Below are 27,018 nucleotides of genomic sequence, written 5' to 3'. Positions count from 1 at the left end.
AGTTAAGAGTAATATACTCAGTAAAGAGGGATTAACAGGCACCGAAAGCAAACACAGCTCTTTGAACCAGGTTCCAACAGATGACGGGGAAACTGAAAAATCACTTGCTATGAATACACATCGCTATTCACGCACACGGAATTCTTTCTACAAATTCATATTGCTAGAAAACATGTTGGCTGGAATAAATAATATTAACCAGCTTGCCATTAGCATATGGCAGGCACACATTTGAGAAAACTTTAGCACTAAGCAAACATTTAATAATTAGTGTAACCACCCATTTATGGCAATGATATTTTTGGCTCTAAAATTATAACATTTAAAGAATTAAGGGAGTTTTACCAAACAACCTCTCTTCTTGATACAAGCTAAGTAAAAATTTAACAGAAATATGATAACAAATACCTATCTGTTTCATCATTGTGTTAATTCACGTTCATTAACACTGTACAGAAATCAGTGCAGTATGAATGATGTTAACTACTAACTCAGACATTTTAAGCCTAAAAGTATGAAGAGCAAGGGTACGTGGAGGCAGGAAAGCCTCAGTTTCACACTCCATTCCCCATGGGTGCAGCTGAACGTGCAGCACCCACCTCCCTCTGCCCACCAGCACCAGCCTGCACTATCGACCAGACACAGACCCAGTCCGAGCTTAAAATAACAAATATCTAATGATTTATTTGTTTTACAACCAAAGTCCGAGCAGCAGAGCCATGAAAGGAAGCTCAAAATGAAACTGCAGCCCAGGGTCCGGATGCTGAGCTCATCAGAAACGAAGAAGTACCACCGCCTTTCTGCTTGTATTCTGCGTGCCCTGACCATCCTAAATGGTTCTCAATCACAGCTCCATTCGGAACGGGACATTTCCAAATTGTACACAGGGTAAGACATAAAAAGGAACAAAGTGATTTCTGTTACGGGTCATTTGGCTTTTTGGTTTTGCGATTATTAAGATAAACTCAGAGAGACAAAAGCTTAACAGTCTGCAGAAAGAGAAAAGGCCCTGTGGTGATTGATTTCAGATGAAAATTGATCAAGTAGTTTTTATAAGGCATAAAAAGAAATGGAAGTTTCAAAAAGTAATAAAAACTACAAATATTCATTTCTTATATCCCCTTAAGATGCACGAGGAGTAGCCAGCCAAGATCTCCCTATCAGATGGTTGGCACCATCCAACAGTAGCAGTCTTCATTTGCAATTTGATTTGTACAACACGGGGTTGAAATGAAGGGCAGTGAATTTCTAAACTGCTACATTACACATATCCAGTCTGCAATTTCATCTATCAGAATTGTTTTTTGGTGTATGGTATCTTTTAGTCACACTTGATATTTGACTAAAAAGTAAATGGTCTTAATGATGTTTACTGCTATTACTGAAGATGTAGGAAAGGGGAAGCGGGTTCAGTGGTTAATTTAGTCAATTTTCGGTTTTTTTCATGTCATTTTGGAAACATGTAGAAACTCACGCCTGCCAAGGTTCATGGTCTGGCAGTTCTGCAAGATGCAATCTTCTAACATCAGGACTCCGGAGCACAGAAGTTACTGCTTGGAGGGAGCTATGATATTTGGCTTCTGGGGATTCCTCAAGATGCAAAGAGCAGCTTGTCTTCCCTCTTCCAGCATCGGAAGCATCTTGTACCATGTTGGAAGAACAGACAACCAAGGTTAACAACTTACACAAAAAGCTATGGTGTAAGGAGAAAATTATCTGTGAAAAACTGGATATTTACAGTCAAATAAATGAAGCCTGTATTGAAAATATTATGGTTTCCTAAAGTATAAAGTGATTCATCTTCATTTTCCTTCTTATTCAGAGGCTACGTGCTACGGCACTGTCCAAGCAATACCACTTGGAATAAACCACAAAATCACAAGCGGGGTTTGCGATGTCTTTCTTTGCCTGGGAAAGAGGCGGGAAGAGGATCAAAAGCTCTGTCTGACCTAGGTTTAATTCCACAGTTCTACTTCATGTTGTTATTTGCCTTGTTTTCAAGCAATGAAGTTGTATTATCTTAATAAGACTTGATACTGTTTATTTGACAGCTGAAAACTGAGTAGAACGGATGCTGAGTCATTGTACCATTTAACAATAGAAGGACCTTTTAGAATGGAATAACCAACATTTGTCAGAAATGGTCATGCCCTAAGAAGTCCTTGTCTTTCAATAAACGGTTTAAATATCACTTAGACCCTTAGACACAGATTCACAGGAATCAGCTATGTCTCTGTACAAGAACAGAAGAATCATCTCTTGTTTCTTCCTTCCTTCCTCTGGCCTGAAGAGACTTTATTCATCTTCTAGCCACACATCAACTGCAGGTTAAAGTTCAAACTAATCCTTACGTCTTGACTGTTCCCCAAATCAGTATCTTTTAAGATACTTTCAGGTGTTGTGTATTTGTTCCATCTTCAAATAAGTAAAACAAAGTTATCGATTAAGCAAAAACAACCTTGGGAATACCTGAGGCTGGAAGGAGGAAATGGACACAGGAGGAATGGGAAAAACGAGAAGGATTCAATTCCACAAAAGAACCATTTTAAGCGCTCAGTGATTTCGCTTCCACTGGATGGGCTGTGCACACCAAGGAGAGATGTTCCTGATCTTCCCAGGACCTTCTTAGAGCATCCCAATGGACATGTAAGATTTCACAGAAAGACAGACGGCACTACTGGTGTCCTCAGGCTCCCCCCATCCCCTGTTGACAGGAGGTGTTTGCAGGGCGCTTTTGAGAACACCAACACTAATGAAAAAACAACAGTTTGGAAGTGGGAGTGGAAAATTCCCGAACTCTTAACTGTGCAACACGCAGCGTTTCAACAGCTTTTGCGAAAGTTTTCGAAAAACATCAACAAGCCATGCAGCTCCCAGCACTTTGCTAAATAAATGTACCCAAATATTAAGGCCGCGGAGGTGACTTTGTCAACCAGCAGCAAACACGACAACAGCAACGCAGGGAATGCGGGGGAAGTTGTTTGGAATTTTTATTATTGTCAACTACGGAGATAAAAACGCAGAGAAAACTCAGCATCTACTCCCACAGGAAAACTGCATTTGGCCTGGAAGCCTACTTTAAAAGAAAAACAACAAATAACAGAAAATGAGCAGGAAAAAATAAAGGCTTTTGAGCCAATTTCTCCATTCCCTATTTGGCGCAAGACTGCAAGAAGGAAAGGAAGAGCTACGTTTAAGGCATCTTTTCACCTTCTGCGCTCTCACCACCAGATTAGCTGGGACTCTGAATAGAGGCTTGAGCTATTATTGCAAGTGTGTGGTTTAACCTTGACACTGAAAAGGGAGGCCCCACGTCCCCCCCAGCTTGCGTGGTACCCCGTAAACCCCTTCAAGGAGCAGTTTAGGGAGCAAAACCAACACAAAAATAAGCCTTAAGGTACTTTCCTGCCTGAATTAGCTCAGCTCAGGACTAGAGAGGAGGATGTGGGATGGACAAGCGAGGGGCAGGAGAGGAGTTGGAGGAAGGATGTTCCTTTCGGTGCCAACAAGCCGCCAGGTCACCTGGGCTGCAATGTCAGCGGTACCCTGTTCTCTGCTACAATGACACTTCCCTTGGATGCCAGAGGTCAGCATATTCCTCCTCTGCCTCTCTCACAACTTATCCCTGGAGACATTCATCATAAAGGAATACACATACTGTGCTCAAACGCCAGCCTAGTTACGAAGGTTAACCACCAATTTGAGTCTCCAAAGCACTGTAAAGAGTACAAGTGTCAAAAAGTACTGGGGGTATTATTTGAGGGTTGGTTTTGGTACTGGCACCACCCCTGCCCACACTCTTACCTTCCACCCACACCTGTTAACGTGAGTCATACAGATGCCCATTTTTAAGGCATCAGTATGAAATGCCATATATAAACAAACTTTGTAAAACAAAAAAAAAGGAAATTGAAGTGAAGATATTAGTCCTGATCTAACTCAAGGATCAGATCCACCAACACCTATGTCAGCCCAGCCCGGGTGAGCAACGAGAGACATCAGCATGGCACTGAGAGCAGGGCCCGGGGGGCACAACCTTCTTAAACCATCTTTTCTGCCAGCACCAGAACAGCTACACTGGAACGACCTTGGAGCCCGTTGAGATGGGGTTTTCACACCTCCCAAAAACTTCAGAGTCCACACCATGAACTTCAAGAGGACTTGTAAGCCAACCCTCTCCTGAACTGCATTTTTCCCAGTGCTTAAATGGCCGGTTGGCACAGGGTCAGAAACAAGTGGAAACTGTTTGTATTCATATTGTTTTAAAGGGGGTGGGCAAAAACCTGAAAGGAATTTCAATTCTTTGGGGCCAATAATGTTCAAAGAACAGAACAGCTTTTGGGATCAGGTCTCCATCTGGGCTGTACCCAGGATTCCCATCTCCAAGCCATTGAATCTTGTAATGTTTAATCTTATAGCCCTCAAAGGCAGTAGCACGTTGAGTATGATCCATTTTTTAAACATACAAAGCAAACGAACATTTTTTCCATATGTTTGTCATATGTTTAGTTCAAGCAACATCGCCAGCTCTTAGCACAGCTGATACACAGTGTGTTCATATGGTTTGACCTCAGAAGAGTTTAGTCTCAACCGTGCATTTCTACCCGTTTCATTTGTGTGTGTCCACTACAAATGTTTGTACACACTGAGCAATTATGCCTGAAAATGTCTGTTTCTCAAATATTTACCTGATACGACATTATAAAAGATATGTTGTACAACACAGCTTCAAAGTTTTGTTCAACCCTTTTTATTATTTAAACAAAACCATACGTACGCTGTGTAAGGGCTACAGAAATAAGGCCAAAAGCCAAATGGTGAAACTAATGATGTTACAAATACACACACTACTTGCACACGCAGTAACATGGATTTTAACACTACAGTGTTTGAACTTTTGCCAATTAAACAGTTCCTTCTCCAAGTACGAAAGAAATAAATCTATTCGTTTACATGGATTTATATAGTGTAATAAACAGAAAACTTCGTGTTTCCAGTTCTAGATTGAGTTTTGTTAAATTGTGTTTTGACTGCAAGTTCCTTTCTAGAACTAAAGCTTAGGTGGTTTTTATACCTAAATTATTTAGCTGACGAACGACAGCATATTCCAACAAAAAAGCAGCCCACTGTTCAATGGAAAAACTTTCAGATTTCCCTAGAAAAACTCAACATAATGCTTTTGCTTTATTCAATGTGAGAAAAAGTGAAGTTCATCTTTCATAGAGAGGAAAGCTGGGACACTTTCCAGACAGTTTTAATAATTACCTTCCCAATAGGCCATAAGAAGCAGTCTCGGTATGTGTGCCATTCCTAAGGTGTCTTATTGAACAAGCAAAACAAAACAATGCGCAAACCACCAGGAACCCATGCGCAAAATTCTTTACCCTCAATCTATAATAACAGAGCAGAACTAGTAGAGAAATTCCACCGCACTCTTGTAAAGAATGCAGTTGGTTAATCCACTGCAGTCTCTGCTGCACCAGACTCCAGAACCCAGTTCTGGTTCTGCCACCAACACTGCATGGTCTTGAGTAAGTCACATCACCTGCCACATCCCCAAACCTTTTCCAGTTTGGGTTTGATTTTCCATTCGGATTGGAGGTTTTTCCAGTCAGGAACTGGATGTCATTACTCAAATGCCCAGAGTTCTCCACTAATGAGGGTCAGCTCTCCACTATGGCCCTAATACTTGGGATGATGGTCAGGATGAGACAACACCAGCAGCCCACACAGCTACTCTCAGAGTATCTGGTTATAGAGAGGCCAGACCCACTCCTACCTTCCATCATTTCAAATAATTACCTTTAACGAGCCATGAGTGGGCACAGCCCAAGTCACTTAATCCCAAAGAGCTAAAAGGCTCACAGAGACCCAAGAGGGTGAAACCATCTGGAGTAGCCAAAAGAGGCAAGTCACTGATCTTCCTGCCTCCACGGGTGATGGGGAGCAGGAATAATATTCTGACCATACACATTCACAGGTCTTCAGAATCCAACACATTTCAGTTTGGGATACTTTGGGGAAAAATAACCTTTCTACAGCCCAGAATTAACTCAGGGGGTAACACGTTTAGCTCAAGCCTGCTGAGCTGGTTACTGAATTTTGCCTTGGCCGCCAGGGTTCGAAGGCAGTCAGGCAGCAAACTACTGTCTGAAGCAGGCGTTTTCAAGCCAGTGTCCCATCAAAAGAGCCAAGAACAAATGTTCTCCCACAATTCTCTCAAGAGTCCTTCCACTAACATCATCCTTCCTGTTACTTACTCTGGGCTCCCAGATTGGATGCTATTTCCCTATTTAATGGGACTATTTGCAGTTCTTACTCTCACTAAAATTCTCTTAGTGACAATAATGGATTTGCTTCTGCCCTGATCAAACCGGAATACTCCAAGAACTAGGGAGAGATGAGTCATTTCAGGCCCTGCTCCAAAGGGTTAAGATCTTTAAAAACCCTACAGGCAACTGCTGCTAAACCACATCCTGCCTCTACTATTGCACTTTGTCCAACTTAGCTGGAATACAACAGAGTGTTCTCCTGGTTAATCAGGTATTTTCTCTTTTATTTGCATATGCTTGAAGCAGCTATAGATGCTGATTTCAGTACTACGACTGCACAGACAATCTTCCGCTACACCTTTGTACACCAATTTTTGCAACAAAACATCATTACCCAGCACGAAGGTGGACACTGTACCATGTACTACAAGCTCCCTGTGCAAGTTATTAATGATTAAAAGCAATTTCCTACCTCTATGTTCACGCCTCCATTGCCCATGCACTTTGAAAAACCGTATCTAATACAAATGACATGGATTTCGAAAGTTTCTGCTTTACCCCGGGCAAAAACAATAAATACCTTGATGGAGCTTTTATCAATCAATTTTCATTTAGTTTCTTTCTATTAAAAAGTCTTAAGATGCTATACTTACTACCAGGAACAGCAGCAATGTACTTTCAGGTAAAACAACAGTATTACTCAAAAGAATGTGAATGGTATGTTCTGCAATTCACGGAGGTAGATCACATTGATCAACTTTATTGCAAATCACAGTGTACTACGGGATTAATTTGCTTTTTCAAATATAAACCAGAGGACATCACTCTGACTGGAAAGGGTTTTTTTTAATTATTATTAAATTGGTAAAGCAGCAAATACTATTTCATACACATTTACCAGATAAGAATAGCTGTATGTATTGGGCAGCACACAATCACAAAACTATGTTTTAATTTCCCTAGGGAGTAGCTATGAAGGTGTAGATACCCCATTCCTAATAAAATTCTAATTATTATCCTAATTGTCAATGTGAAATAAGATTTTGATCCTGGATTAACAGTTTGGCCCAGTCTGAGCAAGTGGTGTAAATCCAGAGAAGTTCCTATGAAGTTCCTCTGGTTTTACATAAGTCCGTTTGAAATCAGCAACTTGGCCCAAAATGCTCAAAAGCATGGAACAGCTGCCTATTGATGTCTGCACAGATTTAAAAGCTTGATGCAACAGTGTTAGCATATTGATTTTTTTTTTTTCCCCTGGGAATTTGCAAGAAAAGAAATAGAAATTCAGTGTTTGATCCCTAATCTGAACAAACTCCAGGGCTTGCTTGCAGTTTGGTACAGAAAAACAAAGCGAGGGAGAGAAGAACGTACAGATTGCAGTTTGTACCAGCCAGTTACAAACGGTCTGCACTGACCACAAAGACAAGAGGTTTTTTAAAGTTAAAAGAAGAAAAGAAACATGGTTTGGAAATCATTGTCTTAGAGTGAAACATCTTGCAATGAAATGACTGGATACTGAGAATATCCAATAACCATTGCTGCGGTGAAAGAAGCCTTTACAAATGGGCTGTTCAAATGCAAAAGCAATCTTATTAAAGATTTCTTGATCAACCTGAGGTCTCACTGGAATTGCAAATTGCTTAGGTACCAATGTGACTGGCATCTGAAACGGTTCTAATCCAGCTTCTGCTCAAGTAAGCTGGAAAAGTCTCACCAATCTCAAAAGGCATTGGATCAGGCCTGAGATAACCAAACCTGGTACAAAGGAGGTCTGGATTTACAATTAATGCAGTTGCTGGTGTTAGAAGTCGACTGATTGTAACTGAGGGCGAACGCGGAACTGGAGCAATTCCAGGGGAAACCAGCCTGCGTGTTTCCCTCTACTGAAGCAGAAGCAGGTTCTTTCATATCCAAACTCCATGTATTTTGAAAACAAATCAGCATATTTTAAAGCTCACCTTGTCACTCAAAATCTTGACCATACTTTGGACTAATCACCTATATCCAAGGGAGTTGAATTTCCCGATCCCAGAACTGGTAGGGGAAATTTAAGACTTTGCCCTGGAAGATAATCTGGCATGCAAGAATTGCTTGGGATCCCAAAATTTCTCCTTCATAGCACTTCAAGAAACAGAATTTTCTGGTATGTTGTTACTGGGATAAATAGGTAACTGCCTCAACCTGCTTGTTATTCTTGCTCCGTTCTTCCATCTCATGGTCATTCATTACAACACACTATCCTGTAGAAGCCCCATGAGCAAGGTACCACAAAATGAATAGAGCAAACAGAAAAACTGCATCAACCTTCATAGTTCACTTTCGCATCTAAACGAAGGCTAAATTGCCCAGACAAGATTTTTATTTTTTTGCTTCAACCATTTACTTCTCCATCTTTCTTATAACCCAGTAAAATTCTGATAATTGTTTATTTAAATAGAAATATAAATATATACAAAATATTTAACGTCATGTCCTTAGAAACAAACCAGTCTGCACTGTACCAGAATAAGCACAAGACTGGTACATAATGACACAATTTGAAAGCTTTCTCTCACAACATAGCCTGACTCTGTGTTGGGAAGAGCATTTAAAACTCAATGAATGCCCACGGGACGCAGACCAGGAGCTATTTGCTAACACGAACACGGAATGGTCAAAATATTTTCCTGCTCAGTGTATAAATCTTGGCTACTATTTTACTTAAGTCTACCCAACGCTATGCAGAGTGCCAGCTGTGAGCATGACCCGCAGTTTCCAGGCAAAGCTGGGCAGAGTTCCCCAAGGACCACAACTCAAACGGCTCACTCTAGGAGTCCTTCACACACAGACACAGGCTGCAGCGAAGCATTCTGAGGGGTTCAAGAGCAGGTTAAGCCTCGTATGTAGACAGAGCAGAGCAAAATCCTCATCTTCAATTGGGAAGTTAAGCATTTCGACAACAAACGTAACAAATAACAGCGACAGCAATCGTGCGGCAACACGTTTTGGTAGTGACGCAGGTGTGAAATTGTGGGTGCATCTGAATTATCTGTGAAGTCATTACCATTCCCATTGGATTATTCATATTTAGAATTTAAAAAAATAATAATAATTAAAAAAAAAATAAAAATCAGACAACTCTTCTAGCACAACTGCACTTTCCAGAACTGCTTCCAAAGCTGGAAGCGTGGGTCAACGCTGGAAATATTTCACATGGCACCTAACCAGTGTGGAAACAAATGCCAAGCATGATCTAGTGTCATCCAGATTAGCTCCTGCTGGTGCTTGCATTCAAATTAATGGGTTACCCTCCCAGCAAATGTCACAGGAAAATCTTGCCAGGAGACATTTCATCTTGAATGAGGGATTCCATTTGGATTCCATTTCAGTCAGAAGGTTCCTTCCCATAGCTTGGGAAATACTTTTGGGAAATGAGATCAAGCAGACATAAACAAACGCTGACTTACGCACAGGCAAGAACCAACAAGGCAACGGAGCATCCAAGAGTATCAAGACAATCCCTGCCTCCTGAGCCTGTTGTCTCACTTTAGCATTTCTTATTCTACTCAGAATGCTTAAAGGTATTATACACTTCTCAGAAACGAGAAAGTTAACACCAAGCAGTTTCAAAAGGCTCTACCTTCATTCCTTTTCCGGAGGAGGTTTAAACTCTTACAAACAGTGGTGTAGGATGGGAAGATGCTTCACATAGTACCTAAAATTACTGGGACAAGTTCCTGGAAATAATACTGACTAGAGAAAAAGCGCTGTTAATTTTTTTACCACTGTATCTTAACTACAAGTCTTTCATCTTTGAAGAGACAGAATTCCCATTTTAATTAGCTTTGTATACTTTAAGCTAGATAGGTCTCCTCTTTTGGATCCAAGGGGCTGAACTGATAGACAGTTAGCCTTTTAACAGTGGTCTTAGTTTAATTAATTTATCTCATAAATGCCCATGACCACCCAAACTGAGGCAGGACGGTGCCGCTGCAGGTAGGAAGGATGGTAAGACTGACTCGTTTGATGGGAGCTGGGGGATACAACATCACACTCGTAAGTGGCATCCTGAGCTAACCCACCTGGTTCTCTCCCAGCCCAGAGCAACCAGCTCATTTTTAAGTAGTTCTGAAGCAGTGAAAACCCTTGCAGAGCTTTCCAAAGGTACTAGAGGAGCAGTAGTTGTGTGGTATAACTTCATGCACGATGCAGTTCTTTTCCCCTCTGCAAAATACATTTCTTTTTTTGGGAAGTCTACGTGCTGACATGTTCTGGGTTTCTGCTATACTCAGGAAAACTAGAAATTCCGTTTCTTTTTTGAGTGAGATTTCTTGCAAAATGATACTACATCAAAACGAAAATCATTAAATAATGTAGTACTCAATTAAACAGTATGAATTGGTGTCAATGAGCCTTGACTACACACGTTTGGATTACTTTCACAGAGCTATGGTTTTAAATCAACTGTACACTTAAAATCAATCATAAGAGCCATTTTTTGAAGACTTTTTGATGAAATTCAGAACCTTTCTAACTAGCCTGAGATACTATTTCTCTGAACCAGCAGAGTGAATTCAAGCAAGCGGATGTTGTAATCCTCCTAGCGGACTCTCCTCAGCGAAACCAGGAAAGAAACAAGTTCTGGTCAATGTTATTTCCCTCACTGGAGTGAAATTGTGGGCTCAGCTCAGTGTTACGAGGCAATACCTGTGAACTGCTGCTGTCAGACGAGGCAGTGCTAACCGATGGATATTCTCCACTAAAGCCATCGTAGCTTCTCCTGGTGACACCGAGTCACGCGCAGAGCTGCCCACGCTAGTGCTGGGTACGTATCACTATCCAGCAGCATCAACATCGGCTGAGAGACTCAACAGCAGCCTTGGGCAGGGGCATGATCACCCCTTTTCGAACCACAGCTAGAGCTGGAAGAAAACATGTACAGCCTTGTGAACAAAGAAAATGGGAGACTGCCTTCCTGTAAGCGGGAAACACTATGTTTACTATTTCACTTAATATCAGATTTAATCTAAACTTAATCTGTATTAGGAATTAGACATCCTTTGCTCTTATGTTATTAATATGGGGAAAAAATGGTTAAAAACCAGCTTACTAACTATCTTTTCTACTGTTTGTTTACTCCTGTATGCCAGATGGCTTGGAACTTGAAAACAGATCCACGAGATGACACATAATCCTGCAAATATTCAGTGCCTGGACCTCCAGTGGAGCTCGCTACAAGTCCTGTGCACATGGTTCCTGAATGACCGATTTCATTTCTGTTTATAATCAGCTTCACTTTCTTATTCTCTCAATTTAACTAAGTAGTGCCACATTCAGGCTGCAAAGAACGTGAGTCCCACACATAGGTGTTCTATAATTCATTTTCATAAACAGCATCAGAAAACACCAATTACCTCTTCCTGAAGATGGCTCTTTGCCTATCAAGCCTCTTGATGTTTGCCTTTTAAAGTTCAGTACTTACCAAATTGTTTCTAAAGGCGACTTCCACATCCTGGTTCATCTGATGATCTTCTACCATAATACATGATTTTGAATCTTCGGCATCGCACCGATTTCTGTAGCACCACGCTGCAAAGTTACAAACAGGTAAGATCAGAACCACACACCCCGAAACCAGCCAGTTACCCCCTTGCACCTCACCCTTCTCGTCTCAGAGCAGGACCAGGGCACAAACCTCTTGTGCACACCCCTGCCAGGGCTCTGAGGACACCACCTGCGGCAACAGACCCACCCGCAGAAGCGGCAGCTGAGCTGGAATAGCATCTCTGATCAAGCACAAATATGTACACGTGCCGTATAAGAAACAGAAAGGTTGCGGCAGCCTCGTGCATGCGTTCACCAGCTTCCTCTCCAGATGGGGCGAGACCTCCCAGACAACCATCTGCAGCCCTTCTCTACATTCCTGCTCGTCTGGATCCACCCAACAGTCTTTGAGATTCTTAAGCAACTCCATGAACAATACGCACAGTTTGTAAACAAATGCATTAACTCCTTTAAAACACTAAAGGAAAGTGTGATTTGCAAGAGGATAAAGTAGAATTCAGCACCCAGAGCTCAGTGGTCTTTAGTTTTCTCTCTATAGCAAATTAACAAATACCCAAGTCTTCCTTGAAGCTGCCTCCCAGGCAGCTATAGGCAAATCCTTCTCCTTGCCTGCCCACCTGTCAATATTCAACTAATATCAAAAATGCCAAGCAGCAGCAGGTCTGCTGTATGGTAGGTGTTGTACAGGGATCGCTGCTTTGCCCAGAACTGTGGGAACACTGCCTCACTTATTTCTGAAAAAGCATTGAATTATCAGTTGAGGATGTTGGGTGACACCAAAAAAATCCCAGTGCAGGTGTATCTACCACGGTGCAAGGATATGCTCAGATTTCCTTGCAAACACTGAATGTCTACAACTATCAAAACCAAGACAAAGTAACAGGATAAAGGAAATCAAATTAAACAAACCAAACAACACACAAAGCACACAACACTACAAGGCAAAAAGGAGATGCCAAGAGTAATTCTGTGCTATTTCGTAGGTGTAAATCTGAGTCATACTTAATGTGTATCAGTTTTACATTCAGGTGCTAGCTGCATCTATCCAAAGGTACCAATGCCTAATGAAGTCAAGACAACTAGAGCAAACCAATACTATTTTGTAAGGCAAAACTTTTGCTTTCCATTACTTTATCCGCATTTAACCTCCTAGAGGCTTCAGCCCAGCACAAGCCCACAGAATTAAATTCATTATTATTCATTATTCAAACACCATCCCTTTGTTTTCTGCAATAGCTTTGTAGCCTGGAGTCAAATGAGCTAAAGTAAAATTATGTGACTTGGCATTGAAAATATATTACCTCAGCTGCCAGAACGGATTTAGCAGAATATGTGCGCAGTTCGTCACTTCTTCCACAACTGCCTTCGTGCACACAAAGGGGTATGACAGCCCCTGAGTTATGAGGGGCCATTCGAGGGGCTGTGATGGATTAGATTGTTTTATGCACTGACTTAAGATCTCATTTCCTGCAACATTCACAAGTGCTTTCTCCACAGCTGAACAGAAACCTGTTCTGTCCTATGTACATCGCCTTCCCTTGTTAGCCAGGGAAACTACAGATGAGGGGAATTCACATCCGAAAAGAGCTCCCGCTTGCTCAGGGATTCAGGCAAAGTCTCCAAACAGGCCGAGACATTTAAGAAGTGACACGCAGGTTCTCCCTGTGCTTTTTATTGAGTCCTAATTGATTTACTCTAGAATAAAGGGAACAGGGAGATGCTCGCAGTGAGAACAGAGCAGGAAGCAAATTCTAATCATATCTCTGACAGGTCTTACTCTGCAAATCTTAAAATCCAGAACTCCAGCTATTAACAGAGGGATAACAGGGTGAACTCTTCATCTGGGGCTTTCTGCACGTTGCTAAGCTCCTCTCTTACTAGATGCTGCAGTGTGATGAGGTGTCAAATCCAGTTTTAAGTGCTGTACTACCAAATCAGAAGTGCCACAGAAACCAGACTACCTCTGCATGGCTTCTGTATTATAGCAATATAGCTGCAATACCAGCTCAGGGCATTTTTGTCCTGCCAGCTCTTACCTGCACTTCTTGAACCACAGCAACCTGCTTCCCACCCTGCTCCAGACCAACCATTCGCAGGGATAAACTCTGAGCTACACCAGTGAATTCATCCAAATTACCAACAGCTATCTGTGTTTGAACTAGGCTAAGACAAAATCCTTGTAAAACTTACCTTTGCCACCAAACCACACCAGCCACAGCACTACGGTCTCACCGTGGTTGTTCAAAATGTTATGGTCCCTCCTGGAGCCAGCAAGCCGGCAGGAAATCAGAGCACCCATGTACTTTCCATAGCAGGCTTTGGTTAACTTGCAGGAGCCTGAGCGCATCCTCAAGAGATCCAGCTCAGATTTGTACCCAGGTGATGGGGTGGTGCACAAGTCCCCTATTAGCAACCGCTGAGTCCAAACAGCCACATGTGAAATGTGAATAACAAATGCAAATAACAAGTGCCCTTGCTCTGCTGCTGGGAAAATTAAATTCACCTATTTAGGCATTAACAACTTGAAATGTACTAAACTGCCAAATATTGCCACTAAATTTCTTTTAAGTCTCAGGAACTCATCAACTACATTAAAAGTAATATAGATAGGAAACCATACCCACGTAGCAGCTCCTGCATCACACAGTGACAGCCAAAGACCATGAGCACAGGCTGACACATAATCACAGGCTAATCAGTTGGATTTTTCCCCTGTTCTCTTTGCTTAAGCTGTATCATAATAGAATCTATGAACTGCAAGGCACACGGTAATTAATCTTTGAACTACTTGTTAAGTTCAAGTGTGAGCTGAATTATCAAGTCAAATGTGTTTGCAATCACTGCCTTCAATAAAGGTGTGTGGAAAAAACTACCAAACAATTTAAAACAAAACAAGTAAAGAACCAAAACAACACACAGAGAATCATTCTCCCCAAGTCTAAACTGGGGTGAAGTGGACTAAATAAAGTCAGTAGTAAAAATAACCCCTTGACAAGTGCTAGGTCTAATTGACCCCAGTGCACTGTTAGCTAGAGGTGCCCTCCAGTAATACAATTACAAGCAGAACAGACCTTCACTCTGGAGAACTCACTCGTTTTACACTGTAAACCTGGCATGTGAGAGAAGAAAATGTTTGTCTCATTCCCCCAGTCTGGTTCTCTGAGTTAGATGAAAAAAGAGGCAAAGGAGAACACAAACACACTCACACTTCTCTCTCCTTAGTGCATTTTTTAGTGTAAAGATGGCAACAACAGCATTAACAAAAAATAATTGCAGGAAGGCATGGGGAAAATGTAATGATGCTCTGGGAAAGCAAGCAGGTTTTTAAAGAGGAATCTGAGAGGCTGAACATAAAGAGACCTTGATGACTATTTTTGTGAAACGTGAAAAGTTTGAAGACTCTTCCCCCCACCCCAATTTTAAGCAATGGTGATGACCAGAATGCTGAGCTAATGTTTACTATCATCAATATGTCTTTCATACGTTATTAGTCCATCGTTGTACTGTGCATGTGCTATAGAACAGATCCAAAACATGTTTGTAATTTGCATTAACAAGAGCTCCATTCTATACTTATTTAATAGCCCAAAAGATACCAAATAATCTGAAGTCTGATTTGAACCCACCTGTTTCCCACCCTCCCTCCCGTTCCACCACATTTTTAAACTGTTTAGCACCAGCCTCACTGTATTCAATGGAAAAAATTCTATAGAGTCCAATGAATACTGGGTCCCAGCGTAAGACAATAGTTAATCAGCATATTTCTAGTTAGCATCCACTTAATACTGAACACGTGTGCAATGTATTTGCTGAAAATATAGATTTAAGCATGGGCTTAAATGCCTCGAACTAAAGCCTAAAAAAATAAAATACTGCACATCTACCAAAATATTCAGTTGTTTCAATAAGCTACTTGACACATACTTGCTAATTCTGAACAGAACATTATGAACCCATTACTTGGGTTTATATTTAAATGGCCATCAACATACACTTATGGTACAGAAATAAGGGATATACACCCAATCAAGGGATGTAAACCAAATAATCTGTACATGTCTTAACAGCTGAGTATAAATGTCCAGAGTCAGAAACATCAGATCAAATTGGTGGAACAATCGGATATTCTGTGGGATCTGTTAATGAAATAGCTCATTTATTGGTATGGTTACAACCACAACTCAGAGACCCAAGTGTCAAACTACCAAAGTATCATATTTACACACAACTAGAAGCCCAGTTGCAATAAGGATTGACAGAGAGCTGGCTGGCCTCTTCCCAACAAATATTTCCACACTCATATTGGTTCTATTTGTTTCTCATTATTTTTCTTAGTTAGCATTGCTCCTATTAAGTCTGACAAAAATATCCCAAGTCATTACACACATGAACACAAATCTGTTCTAGGGTGTTTTGGTGTGTTGGTGCTGTTGCAGTTTTGTGGGGGGGTCTGTGTTTTGTTGTTGTTGATTTTGTTTGTCTGTTTGTTTTTAAGGACATGTAGAGCTTTGTTCTGCAACACCACTGCTTTGGACATTGACTCGGGGTGAGTAACTACTCGGGGTGACGACCTGCGGACACAGTGCTATGGCAGGACACCCACCGCCAAGTGCCAATACAAATCGTTGCCTTTGTAAGAGGATAACACTTCTTTTTTCCTCCCCCATCAGGGAAATGATGAGCTGAGCTAAAACCACCTCATTACTCTGATGATTTTATATATATTATGGGTATTATACAAACATTGGTATATTGCCATGACTATGTTATTTAGAATATCCCATATTACTATAATTATATTACTATAGGATCTTATTAAATGCAAAGAGATATGTCTAGTTGCAGTGTAGTTATTAGATGTTCAATTTCAATTGATTGTCAAGAACACAGTCATTAAGATTAAACATCTGTTTAATAGGTATATCTTATTACATAGTTGTACTTAAGTCCACAGGCAAAATCTGATTTAACATGAGACATAGTTTAAATAAACTAATTATGCAAGCATGATCTAAAACCAAGCTAAACATGGACCTTTGAAAATGACACATGAATTTAATCAAAGCCAGGGCCTCAAAGTGAGCAGAACTTAACCACTGGCCTGACTCATGCGTATGTTTTGATTTCACAGCTGAAACCAGTAAAGCCAGCACCCTCTGGGGCCATCCTGACTCACCAGAGCCTCCCCCACCCACCGCTTACAAAGCAGCAAGTTGTCCCTTTTGTTTCAGATTACAGGAAACATCGCTGTGCTTGCTTTGGGAAAGTGCAAACCATCACCTCTGAAACACTTGTGAAATCTCCAGGGGTTTGAGCTGGGAGGCTCAGGACCAGTTTGCCCAGCTCACCCCAACCAGGGGTAACAGGTGCTTCCACTAAATCCTCTCACTCCATCACCCTCCGACCCTGCATCCCAGCTGTGCCTCAACAGGAGGTACCAGACCCATCGCAGACCCATTTCCCTGCAACCAAGATGCAGTTTTATAATTTGTACAGACTTAATGCTCCCACACGAGTGGAAAAAAAATCAGGGTGGGTGTTAAGCAATGAAGAAGCAGAGTTACTGATCAAACTAATCACAGGATGGTCGGGGTTGGAAGGGACCTCTGGAGATGCCCCAGTCCATCCCACCTGCTAGAGCAGGGTCACAGAGCAGATCACACAGAAAGGTGTCCAGGTGGGACTTGAATGTCTGCAGAGAAGGAGACTCCACAGCCTCTCTGGGCAGCCTGGTCCAGGCTCTGGCACCTCACAGGAAAGAAGTTTCTCCCCATATTCAGATGGAACCTCCTGTGTTTCAGTCTGTGCCCGTTGCCCCTCACCCTGTCACTGGGCACCACTGAAGAGAGTCTGGTCCATCCTCTTGACACCCACCCTGGAGATATTTATAAACATCGATGCATGTTCCTACACTCTACAACCAAAGTCCAGAAGCATAACACAACGAAATTCCTTCTTTGGGTGAGAAAAGCCTGGTCTGGTTTATTTTCTTCCCAATTTAGGATTTAAGGGGAATAAATCACATATTTGGATCCAGGAAGACCAAAAGGTGTTTCCACAAACTCAAAGCAGGTCTCAGACAAACCTCACTAATACGTTTTTCTGTTTTATTAATGGCCACACCATCAGCAGGCTCTGCTCCAAGTCTCCAGGGAAACATTCCTACGTGCCTTATTGACAGTGGGAGCCCGGCTCAGCCTTTCGATAAACCCGCTCCTCAGTTGTTTCAATACTCGAGAGTTTTCTCGAGAACTCAAGCTTATTGCCACATGAGAAATAGAGCTGGTCTGGAAACCAGATATCAGCTCCATTCAATTATTTAAGCTTGGGAATTTTTTCCATCTGGAGTCAGAAATCAGCTCTGTGTCATGGAAGTGAAATTCAACTTTAATATTGAAATATGTCATTTCCAGAATGAATTACGCACTCTCAGACGTCTAAATCCCTTCCTAGAGGACACTCTGTGACTGTGATAGCCAGTCAAACAGCCTTGGTTGCTACAGCCCAAGCCTGACAAAATTTTTGTTGGCTTCTGCATCGCCCATTGCTGCCAAGCTGGGGTGAAATAGCATCTTGGTAATTTTGCTGAAGAAAGTCACATTGATTTTCAAATCTGTCACAGCCATTTGGCAATTAAAGACCTCCAAGACCTGAAAGCCTGTGAAGCTCCCGGATTTTTGGCAATATGTCAGGCAGGTAAGGAGCCCGGAGCCCAGAAACACCATTTCCAACCTCCAGCGTCCTTCATCAGGGTGATGGTCCCCAACACGCTCAGTCCTCTTCAACCCACCTGAGCCGGCAACCCAGGGACTTGGGCGACATCCACTATTGCTCTGGGCTGACTCTTTGCCTCAGGTTCACAAATAATTGAAACAAAAATCCGATACAATCTCAAACAACAAACTGATTTCTAACAGAATTTGTTTCCCACAGGAAGTTCTCAAAATCGAATAAGTGCTGTAAAATATCTAAATGTATCAAGCCAATGATTTCTAATGGATGAAAAAAAGTTTCCTTGAGATTATTTCAATTTTAGTTTTTCCAAAACAGCTTCATCCTTTTCAAGAACATAGATCTAGTGCTATAGCAGTGCAGAAAACCTCAAAAACAAATCCAAGTGCACCCTATTGATACACAGTCCAGAAACACGTCAAATTTTTGTTCTCATGGTTTTTAATTGCTTAGAGATGGCAGTGCTGGCAATTGATGCTATGGAATGATACTTCTTTTCCCACATCTCAGTAATTGTTCTAATGACCTCCTTGCAACATATTGGTGGGAATGTCAGGAGATTTCATGACAGATATAAAATTCATGTGATTGCCAGTAAAGCAGTATGAAGACTCCAAAAAATATCCCACAAATATTTCCCCACATTTTTCAATACAGCCATGTCAGGACTACTCACAATGTTTGTTACATGGACTGGGTGCCCACATCCCAGCAGAAGACAGAGGTTGCCAAGGGCTTCCAAAAGTCAGATACTTTTGTATAGCTTTAGGAAACAAATACTAGGCTGACATTTGCCAAAACTGCTCCCCTTAGACTAAAACATATAATAAATGCTAAAGACAAACATATCTGAACTATAATATCTCTGTTTACAAAAGTTTCCAGTGATCTTTACCTACCCGCATCATTAAACTCATTGAAGATACCTCTTAGTGCATTCCAACCACTACAGCAAGAGTGTGAGGAGAAATAATGTACAAACCCCATCCCATGATAAGCAGGTTCCCCCAGCTATGCAAGAGGAATAGTTATGCATCTCTTAGCTGCAAATGAAATAAGCCGCTTACAATAGGTATGTTAAAGAGATCAACTCCTAAATTAATGCTTATACGGCTACGTATACTGTAAAACCACTTCAGGCTCCAGCTTGACACTGTGAATTATTAACACATTTTCTAACTGGTTTAGTTTTTTTTCCATTTCGATTCTCTTTGTTCAGTCCAAAGCCCTGAAACACAGAGCCTTTTAATGTACTCAAAGTGGTTCAGATTTTCTTTCCTCTAGACATCATGTCAACTCTCCCCACTATTTTGGTTTTTGTTAAGCTATCTTTTCATAAGAAAAAAATCCCCATCCACATAACAAATCCACTGTTTCCTGCTGTAGAAAAGCCTGTGCTCCCTGTGTCGTTCCACACCAGCTCTATGGGTGTTGAGATGTATCTATTGCACTTCCCCGTAGCAGCTCCGACTCCAAGGAGCTTCAGGCATCGCTATAAAACCACCCAAACTCAGCCAGTACGATTCCTGGCTAATTCCAGCAGCAATCTGTGAGGTTTTGGCAACACCCCCGTTTAAAAAAGTTACATCCAAGGGTTTAAGTCCAATCATTAAATCCACTGGAGAAAATGAACACTGAACTGAAAACAAAAAGTACAATGTCTAAGCAGATATTCAAAGATGGCCTGCACAAATTTAACTCCAGTCTCTCAAATAGATCCGTTCAGGAAGCCAGGGCTGTGAGCAATATCACCAAAGTGAATTGTATTCATATAAAGATACAAGGATGCCAATCTAACATCAGGAAAAAGAAGCAAATCACACAATTGCCCCCCAAAAAAACAACCAAAATTAGTTTAGCTGATCCAGCATTCCACAATTACTATGTGTTATTTTACCTTCTTCGCAGTATAAACAAAACTAGCAGGAAAGTCCATATTTGAAAGTGTTTTAAGTCCCATCCCAGTCCTGGGTCACTTCAGATCTGCTTGTTACACACTCTGGGACAATCTCTATAATGTGCCAGCACCGTTTTTCCAAATTCAAAGAGCCTCTGACCTTCAGGAGAGCTTTCCACACCTGCATCTGGATCTGATCACTGAGGCTCTGGCTCACCTCTGTGAGAGATGCACTCAGGTCTTGGATTTACATCCCACATGCCTCTGCAGCCCAAAGACTTTGCTGTGATTAATGTGCTCCCAATGAAAACCACAGGAACTGAAAATGATTTGCAACTGATTCATTAAAATAGCATTCATCATGATAATTGATTGGTTAATTAATTACGGCCATAATGCGAACACCGTCTGTATTTCCATAGGAATTCTTTGGTAGTTTTCTAACGCGTTCAAGCCCGGTTAGTTCACAGTGCCACTCGTGCGACAGCTTCTCATAGGGGAGACTTGTTCCTCCTTACAGATAAAGTGTATCCAGGCCACTTTCTAAGAAAGAATATTTTCTGGTGCTATGGCAGAATTATTTCAGCAGCAGCAGCACCTCACCTTCCTACCATGCCTTTCATGCCTAATACTGTATATGCTATAGGTGTGATCCAGCCCTATACAGCGGGTCAGCACAGGAGCCACAAGCTCCTCTTATCCTACACCTAGCTTGTCCTAACAACGTGATTTTCACTGGCAGAGTAGCTATCTGTTAGGAGACCGGTATTAAGGAGGATCACAGCAAGACACACGAAGAATTGTGATAGAAACGCAGAGGAATATCTATTCTTATGAAAAACGCCAAGGGATCTTTCCTGTGATGCACATCAAACAGGATCAGGTGTTTGGGATCTCATTTGAAAGATACATGAACAGGCAAAATACACAGCAAAATCTCATTTGGAAGGCTAAGCCAAACTTTTTAGGTTATAAAGTCCTCACTGTCCAAATGTCCATTACACTGGCAGATGGAGCCATGTCAGCTACTTGCAATCTCTACATTTAGCACAGAACAGCAGATTTAGAAAGCTGGACTCAGCACAGAGAAGACTTGATGCCTGAACTCACCTGAAAGTGTTATGGCTCACCCAAGACAGGCCAAAGGCAAGGCTGTTCTCCTAGCTATGATCTGATATGGCAGAGTCTGAGTTACGTGGATCTGTTTCTTATCTGCCATAGGCTTCTCTGCATGGCCATCAGCAAAACCTCCCTTCCTCTGTGCTCGAGTTTTCATCCCTAAGACAGAAATGATGGCAACTCCTGCAAGACTATGGAGAAAATGTGCTCCCAATATTAATAACTAGGAAGTGCTTAGACATTACAGCTTCGGGGGACACAGACATACCCGAGGCAGCGATCCACAAACAGCAGCACAGAATGAAGAACTTGCTGAGCTACTATTTCCTTAGCAACTCCTGCTAACCCTTTTTAAACTTTGTTTTAATTTTAAACCTCTTGGTGCCATCAGCACTATTGGAACACTCACACACCGCTGTTAGGGAGGTGGATACCTTCGACTGAATCTCCAGTTATGGAAAAGTGATGTGAGCCCACTCATTTATAATACACTCGTGAATTTCCACACCTGAAGTTTCAGTCCAACACCATCTCCTTGTTCTGCTCAGGAGTGACCTGCATCCCCCCAGCTCTGAAAAGAGGTGTCCCTGCGTGGGCAGGGGTCACCCCATGGACCATCGCTGGGTCCGGCCCAGCATCACCCGCTGGTCGCCCAAGAAGGCTCCAGCAGGTGTTTGTGCACATACACCCACATTTGGCACAACTCCCCCTTTTTTTCCAAATTTGATTTTAAAAGAAGGAAATTAGTAGAAACAAATGCATTATTTTCCCTTTTTATTCCCTCTCCCTAAATCTCACATCTTAGTGGGATAAAACCAAGTCAGGAGCCAGGAAAGCTCTTTCTGAACCAGTAGCCCAAAAGCACAGGAAGACCATTAGAGTTCTTCAATGCCAGATGAGAGACGGGGGGTGTCTCTGTGATTTACCATTCCCCACCTCTCCCTTTGTTCTGTCTTCACCTCGACTGTCAGCTGTTTTGCACAGGGACTGGGGGGCAGAGGGGGGAGGCCGGTGTGTGTTCATGTATCCAGTTCAGACTGGTTCCTGGCTCAGGGAAGCATTTTATTGGATTTGTTACTCTTTGATGCTGATTAAGCCCATGGGGTAGAAAAAAGCAAAAGAGAGGGGGAGTTCGGAGGGAGGGGAGAGATGCAGTTTCCCTGTGGCTGCAATGTTTTTAATTTATTATTAACCATCTCTCATGCGTTATCTGACAGCTCTGTTGAATTCTGGATGCAAAGGAAAGCAGTGCCTGCGCTTAGAGTTTTCCAGGGTGTACATCCCCAGCCTCTCCAAATCAAAGTCTGGGCTGTTCAAGGAGTTAACTTTGTAGATACTAATTTTAAACAAATAGATTACCAGGAAATTAGTTCCCTAGGAGTTGGAAGGCTGAACCATTTCAAGGCCAGGATTGCACAACGGAGACCTCGGTGATAGCCCAGGATCGCGAGGCAAGACACGCGGAGGAGCAGAGAGCGCAAAGGAATTCTGCAACAAGGCAGGTCCCAGAATAACTCAGACTGCACTTCCAGCCTCTTCCCCCAAAATGGCTGAATGTCCCCAGTCTCTGTACCCTCACCTTATGTCACAGTCATTTCAGCATCAGGACACAACACCACAATGGGCACTGATCTGGTTAAGTCTCTTTAGCAATATATTTACCCTTTCAAATGATCTTCCAGGAGGACATTCCCCCTAGATACACAAGTGCCAGTGCCCTGATTCCCCACAGTAGTTACAAATTTCCCCAGCTCTGTTGTATAAATGCCAACAGCCAGAATCAGCTCAGTCTGTTACCTGGAAAACAGCAGAGATTTGGAGTCTTGTTCTCCATTGTCTTGCAGTCATGTGCAAAGCCAAAGTTAAGAACTCTAAGCACTCCAGCAGAGTGCCAGCAGGCTCATTAGGTGCCACATGGCATAGTTACAAACAAGTGTGACACCCACAATACTGTAAAACCCAAACTACAGCTTCGATTTTGAAAGCCACCAGTTGGTGATCCCAGCAGGTAGGGATCACTTCTGACCAGCGTTTCTGCATAACCAAGGATGAGTGGCAATTTTTCCCAGTTTCTTCAAACAGATGTCAGGAAACAAAGGGTAGAACCTAATTCAGTGTCTATTGAACAAGCGTGTGCTGTCATCGATGCTCACCACCAGCTCTCCAAGGTAAGATCCTTTTAGAAATGGACTTTTTACTCTTTGCAGAAAGCCACAGCTGAAGTGAAATAAGATTTAGCATGAGAGAAAGCCAGTTAGGAGGGTTTTGCTACTGCAGTACATACAGCTGCAGGCTGGGACAGAACAAAGCCACAAGGTCAACATCTTCAAACATCTTGCTATGGACAAACCAAAACAGAAACTAACTCAAAACAAAGATGACCACAGCTGGTGTAAAGAGGTTCTGCTTCAACACATCCCTTTTCTCCATTCTCAGGTCAAGCCTTGTTTCTTCTTCATTGGGCTGCTACCATGATTTTCACCAGTTACTGATCCTTGAGAATGAGGGTTGGTGCAAGGGCATGAGGTTAATGACATGTAAGATGCTCCACTAATGCTCTTAAACACTGCCATCTCCTGGGAGAGAGGAGAGAACACAGTCCTCCACCTTCCATCAGTGAGATGTCTGTTATAAACCTGAGTTTGACATCATCTACGTGGACATCAGCAGCTCCACCACTCAGTAGGGGCTTCAGACAGAAAGAGCCAGTCATTAAACCACACAGCACCTGGAAAGGACACTCTTGTATCTATCAACAAGATCCAGTTACCAATATGTTCGGTTAAAGGGTATTTTTCAAGGCCATCTAAAACACGGTGCCATAAGCTTCAAGCGGTTTTAGGGAAGCGTGTGTATTTAGCGCACTATATAAATGAGTCTCCTTAAAGTTCAGCTCAGGGGAAAACAATTTTCAGCTGACCCCAGGGTCCTCCACAACTATTACTCCCAAACCGTCTATATCTCCATTGGAAAAACCCTCCACACCATGTTTTATCTTATTGCTAAAAATAAATCACTTGTAAATTGTTTTGTAAATTATGTATAAGAAGAGACCTCATCGTCTAAGTCGTGCTACCAGTATATTCTACAGGATAAAAAAATATAAAAGGATCTCCAAGGAAGGGTGGCGGAAGGGAATGGAGCACTTTTATAAATAATATATTCAGTGGTCAAAGAAAGTTATCACCTTTTATGAAGTGTTTGGGATTCATTATGCATAAGGAGTGCAGCACTGCTTCTAGTATGCACAGTATCAGGATGTAATTATTAAGCATTACAGCCACCAACTAAGTGATTATTGGTGTCATCGTTTGTTTATCTAACCAAAACCCAGACTGCCACCTCTCATCAGTGGAAACAAACAGCTGACGTGTTTAACTAGTGCCAAAGGAAGGCTGTCGATTATTCACAGAAAGATGATGTCCCCATCACCGTGGGTTTCATTTGGTATTCATTGTAATAGCGCTGATCCTAATGAATTCATTTGGTATTCATGTGGATGTCACATGTATTTCCAGAGATGTTCTGCTGTAATTTAGCATGGGTTAATGGACACCTCTATTAAAGTGTTATTGAAAGTTTGACATTCAAATAACCCAGTTTAAAATCAGACAAACCTAGATATTAGAGCTGAAGGGAGAGTGGGGGGGAGGGAACCTGAGTAAGAAGCAAGACCGAAATGCCATGTTCAGACAGTAACACCTGCTTGCTGGGAAGGGAAAACCATCCTATCCTTTCCTCTCCTAACTAACCAAAAGCAGAGTTTTGACTGTTTTCAGAGACTTTGCAACAGGGCCGGTTTTTGTACCTGACCCAGATCTCTGGTCAGGGTTTTCCTGGCTGCCAGCCGGATAAACGCTGCACTGGGGGGGAAGAGGCTTCGGGAGCACCTAAAACCACAGTCCGTGTGTGCCAGCTCTTCTACCTGCCTTTAAAACCAGGCACCAAGACATCCAGCCCTGGCCTTCCACCGTGCAGCTCCACAGGCATCACTAGGATCCAGGACTGAGGTTGAAATGAGTAGGAGCACTTATATATTCCAGGCTTCGCAATCTCAAAACTGATCTTTTATTTTCTTTTCTTTTTTTTTTCTGTGGTACACATGCAGGAAACAGACGACAAGGATGGCAAGATTAGCCCAGAAAGCGGTAGATTTACAGTCCAGTATCTTGTGACCTAAATGTGCTACCGAACAGAGCAAATTCCCTGTTCACTTTCAAGAAGCTCAAACCACTTACGCTCGCATTGCCAAAAACAACACTGGAGATGACACAGAGAATCACAAAGCTATTACATTATAAAGAGATACTATCCAGAGGTTCTTAAAGAAACTGTCTCTTTTTTCCCCTTAACAGTTTGTTCCATGGGACTTTTGACAATGATGAACTCAGCCTTTCCAGGTAGAGTCCCACAAGTGTTTTTAAGGACTCAGCAGACACCAAATCTATAATACACCTATTCAATATGTGCCAACCATGGGATATATGACGATAGACTTGCGGTGTCAAGGTTTTGCTCACATTCATTTGGGATGACTTGCATAGATATTAAGATTTTGACCAAAGGGAAAGTCTGAATTGGTGAGTAATGCGACCAGCCCAAACCCGATAAAATCTCAGTACCACACCATCCCATTATAACCACACATGCAATCCATATACAGTAATGTTTATATTAGACACAGAGACACTATACCACATACTTGGGTAACATAATCATCGCTTAAACTGATATTGCACTAACCATGAAATAAATCGTAAGCCACAGAATAAATTGATTTTTTTCCTGCATTGTAGTAATACCACTCAGTTCCACCCATGCTAATGCAGCCCTGTTGTTTCCACGATAAATAAAGCATTTGAAATACAAGAAACCTAAGGAAAATATCAATCATGCAAAATACAGGAGGCTGTGGTAAACTCCAAGGTTTTAAATGCCACTTGTTGCTTGGTCTTCTGGCTTTTCTGAGTACTTCCATTATACAACACTCGCAGCAATGAAAACTTCAGCCTATCATGGATTCTTTATGTTCGTGCCTGCAGATTAAATTGCCAGCTATAACACAGCGTGTGCTGTTTGTGGCCATTTTCCTAAACGCTACTTCGGGAACAAAATACACAGATGCCTAATGTAAACTAACCTCCTCCCATTCCCTTTGCAAAGGTTGAAATTCAACCCTGTGCAGAGGTTCTCCACAAGCCTATTTATTAAATCCCACTGAAATGCCCAAAACACGAGTTAATTAGGATTTAAGTGGTACATAAATTTATGGAAGTCCATTAAACAGCTCTGACCTTTATTATCTCTCTGTTTTTATTTGCACATTCACGCTTGTTTTTCTGATAAAATACCTTGCTGTATTTTCCACCACATATAATCAATATCTCTCTGAGAACACTAGGACTGAAACTCTGACTTTAACGGGGCAAAATTCCCATTGACCACAGGAAGAGG

The 27,018-nt window shown here is 41.9% G+C and overlaps 1 long non-coding RNA gene across 1 annotated transcript in view; it reads right to left on the bottom strand.

Moving 5' to 3' along the window:
* Window positions 1–11,034, bottom strand: part of LOC139829211 (uncharacterized) — a 45,718-nt gene extending 34,684 nt beyond the window's left edge. Inside the window, exon 1 of the long non-coding RNA XR_011741596.1 lies at window positions 10,959–11,034. This is a non-coding gene — a long non-coding RNA (uncharacterized lncRNA). The remainder of the gene's footprint in view (window positions 1–10,958) is intronic.
* Between the last annotated feature and the right edge of the window lie 15,984 nt (window positions 11,035–27,018).

Source organism: Patagioenas fasciata, chromosome 16, assembly GCF_037038585.1.
Source record: "Patagioenas fasciata isolate bPatFas1 chromosome 16, bPatFas1.hap1, whole genome shotgun sequence".
Taxonomy (NCBI): Eukaryota; Metazoa; Chordata; class Aves; order Columbiformes; family Columbidae; genus Patagioenas; species Patagioenas fasciata.
The sequence above is the reverse complement of the archived record's forward strand: the minus strand, read 5'-3'. Positions and strand labels throughout refer to the sequence as shown.